This window comes from Pimephales promelas, chromosome 2, assembly GCF_988280905.1.
Source record: "Pimephales promelas chromosome 2, fPimPro1.hap1.1, whole genome shotgun sequence".
Classification (NCBI taxonomy): Eukaryota; Metazoa; Chordata; class Actinopteri; order Cypriniformes; family Leuciscidae; genus Pimephales; species Pimephales promelas.
In genome coordinates this window covers 40,675,480-40,679,503 of record NC_142770.1, presented here as the reverse complement: position 1 = coordinate 40,679,503, position 4,024 = coordinate 40,675,480, and the positions used below count along the sequence as shown (strand labels likewise).

General features: G+C 34.5%; 1 long non-coding RNA gene across 1 annotated transcript; it reads right to left on the bottom strand.

The window, feature by feature from the left end:
- Positions 1-1,186: 1,186 nt before the first annotated feature.
- LOC148997397 (uncharacterized) lies at positions 1,187-2,983 on the bottom strand. Its single transcript, XR_016168958.1, has 4 exons — positions 2,930-2,983; positions 2,455-2,533; positions 1,857-1,928; positions 1,187-1,746 (listed from the first exon to the last, which is right to left on the bottom strand). It is a non-coding gene; the product is annotated as an uncharacterized LOC148997397 (long non-coding RNA).
- Positions 2,984-4,024: the final 1,041 nt, after the last annotated feature.

Sequence of the window (4,024 nt, the reverse complement as noted above, 5' to 3'; positions counted from 1 at the left end):
ACATGGTCTTAAAGAGCAAGGAATATAGGAATCGGTCAAGTCAAAGACATGTGCCCTCTAGTGGTCGAGGGAATGAAAATGGGTGCAGGAAAGTTTAAGTAGCAAACATATCATAGTATAAAATAGTTAAATACAAAATGTCCCTTGAATTGGTAAGACGGGATCCAAAATTATTTTATAACATTTTAAACATGTCAATGACGTTTTGGTTTTAATTTGAACCATTCCAGAGAACATTTAAAGCATTCAATTTCCACTATAAACACTTTAACCCTTCGGAGTCTTGGGCTATTTTGGCCCTTTTTGAGTACCTTTTTATTTTTTAATTTTGCGACATGTTGTCCATACCAATTTTTGGTATCATTTTTTCAGCACAACATCACCTATATGACCAGACAATTAGTTTATCACTTTGATGTACTGTATCAACATACAGGACCCAAAATCACAAAAAAAAAAACACAAAATCCGAATAGAAATATTATAGCTTTTCTACTACAAAAAACACAAACATGCTCAATGAAGCATTTTAAAAGGTTTAAATGTAAACACAAGTTGTAAATGTCAAAATATACAGGTAAAATTCAGATGTAATCAAGCTATATACAAAAAAAAATATGATTTACAAAGCGAGTGTGACCATAGGCTTTTTTTTTTAGTTTTACACCAGCAGTTTTACCCCGCGCATGCGCCATTTCACCACAACAGTATTAACCAGTTTTATCCGCGCATTCGCAGTTTCAATATAGAAGTTTTACCCGCGCATATTGTTCAGTATTAAAACGATCTAATGGTTATTGCAACCAATTATTTTTGCTTATTAGTCTGCAGAGCCACAGTTTCACCCCGCACATGCGCAGTTTCACCTCAACAGTTTTACCCGTGCACGCGCAGTTTCAATATAGTTTTTGTTACCAATTATTTTTGCTTATTAGTTGTTGTTTTTTTGCTGTTGCTCGCAGGCCTTCAGGTTCCTTTACTGAAATAAAACTTGCTTGTATCAGGAACACACTAATCTTTTACGATTTTCCTCCAAAAAATAAATGGCCTTGCCTACATACACTTAATTGCTCAATGCCTGGTATTACACAAACTTCTGATTAGACATTCAAAGGTGAACTATTAGTCACAAAATCAATATATGTCTAATTATTCTTAAATTAATTAAATCTGCCTGATGAAACAAATGACTTGAACACAAATTATTAACAATAATTTCAAAAAATGTATTAATTTTGGAGACATTACCAAGAATACAATTATATTTCATTTCAATTACCAGAGAGACATACTAATACAGACAGACAGGCATACGATTCAGACAGACAGGCACACTGATACACATACACAGTGATACAGACAGATATATTAATACACAGACATACTGATACAGACAAACTAATATACATACACAGACATACTGATACAGACAGACAGCAAGTCTGTCACCAATTAGACAATAAATAATAATAATTAAATGTCAGGGTTTTTAAATGATGACACTCTAACATTTTTCTTGTCCTTAACCTCAGACATGAAAAAGAGCATGTCCTCTCTTGTTTTTAAATGTAAAATAGAATGGGGCTCTTATTTTATCATCCTCATCCAAAGTTGTGGCACAATGTGAATGTAGTGGAGAAAGGGCTTTCTTCCTCCTCCATGCTGTCAATGCTTGCTCTTCATCAGCGGGTGATTGTCCTTCAACCATTCCACACATTTCCTGATGCTGCTCATCATATTGGCATTCTTTATGAAAAATATTTGAAAATTAACAGCAATCAACAATTTTATATTTTCAGATAAATAAAACTTGAAGTCTAAATATATTTTATACATTACAGAATTCTACAAAATACCTCAAGATTGTGTGGTGTTGTGTCCCCCTCCAGGGCTCCTATGCCATATTTAATTTCTCCTGGTCCATTCATCTGTTGTAGAAGAGCACAGTGTGATGTAATGTATTTCAATTGTCCACTACAAAATGTTTCATTTAATAAAATGTATAATTTCATACATATGCAATGCAGAACCAACTAAGGTTTGATTTAATTCGAATTTACATGAGAGAATTCAGCTATTTGAATCAATCCACTTTACAAAAACAAACAAAAATAACAAAGGTCAATGTCCCTGCCCTAATACAGGATGTCCACCAGTTAAGACTTTTAAGCCCCTTTTAATACTGCATCATAAAACTACAACATTACATTTAGCAAGAACATATATTTAAAGTAGTGCATGATCAGACTAGCTCTAAGACCATTTGGCTTGGGGCACATGTGTGTTCACAGGGGTCTTTTAGGGTCTTTCAAGGATCAACCCTGCAACAATGGGACTTGGTGTGTTTTAAGAACCCAACTGATATCTTTGTCCCCTGAAAGTCTAAGTATAGAATATTGTCGACTGAAAATAGGATAAATAAATAAACAAAATACTTTGACAACAAAAGCTCACTTCACTGTCAGTGAGACGAGATCCAACCGCCATGTGCAATCCAACCGCCTCAGCCCAATGTGCAAGCCACCTTCCATGTCTGACAAAATACAAAAGGACAACAATGAGAACAAAGTTGTGCAGAATACTGAGTCCTGAGCAAGGACTGTCCCTAAAGTTAGTTTACTAAAAGTCACTCTGGATAATAGTGTCTGCTAAATGACAAATAATAATAATAACTAAACCCTAGAAACAAAACTCTCCATGAGGAGAAGGCACCACTTATTGTGTCATGAATGTCATGCTGAGAAAAAAGCAATACTTCCATGAATACTATTTACAACAATATTATTTATATAACGTAGAAATAAGACTTACAGCAGTGAAATCAACAGATTCATTCAATACGATGTGTAGGGCATACTGAAACATTCATTTTACAATATATTTTTGATATAACAGAGTGGAGACAGACTGATAAAAGTCCAATAATTACCATAATAATGAAGACCCCACAGGATGTCATACCGAGTAGATGGGAGATATGCTGAAATGGCAAATTGCATTTCGAAAACAAAGAAATCAATTAAAGTATTTAAACGTTAAAGTATTCCGAAAACAAGACAACAAAATACCCTTACTTTGTTTTGTTTTTTTTGTTTTTTTCATTTTGATCCAACGGCCTGGTGCTACTGTCATAGCAAGTTTGCTGCAACATGAATATATGTTAAATAAAAGAATGATTTGTCCAACAGCACTGCTGAACTGACTACAGTGAAGACAATTTAATAACTTGTTCAAAACGAGCGGATAAAACTGCTATAGTAAAACTGCGCATGCGCGGGGCAAAACTGCTGGGGTGAAACTGCGGCTCTGCAGTCAGACCCTTCTCTTTCAGTTTCATGTCTTTGCTCAGTTGGCTCCTCCTTCTTTCCGTAAAATGTGCAGCCTGAAGAGCAGAATCAGCAGATTCACAATTTTTTCTCCGTTTTGTTTTATGATAAAAACTGACAAAGTTATTAGAATAAATGCAACGTCTGTCACATCCCATCTTACGTTCTTTCACGAACGCGTCAATAGACACGTACATTTTTTAATATAAAGTTTAAATGATCATATCTCCGTTTTTACGCGGGCTGCGTTCCAAACCGCATACTCAATGAGTAGGTACTTAATTTCAATAAGTACTTACTCATCGAGCGCTAAAAGAGTAGGTACTTTATAGCCAAATCTCGTTGAGTATGAATGCGAACCGGACATCTGCCATGTTGACGTTATCATGTGACCTACTACGCGTTATCACAAGCGCAACACCTTCATGCAATAAAAAAAAAAATGAACGATACGTTTAATTAATCTACCTATAAATATCTTGATATTGATGAAACTTGCTCATTTTGTTGTGGTATTGTTGAAGAAACAGCTGCCTATTTATTTTGTGAATAGATTTAGGGTTGATTTAAGTTGTTATATTTTAAACCCTACTGACCAACAGTGTTATTCTAACGATACTTTTTTTTTATTAAGAAACCCCAAAATCATCATCTCTTGATTATGTTGTTAATTTCTTTATTTTATACCCAAAAAGTTT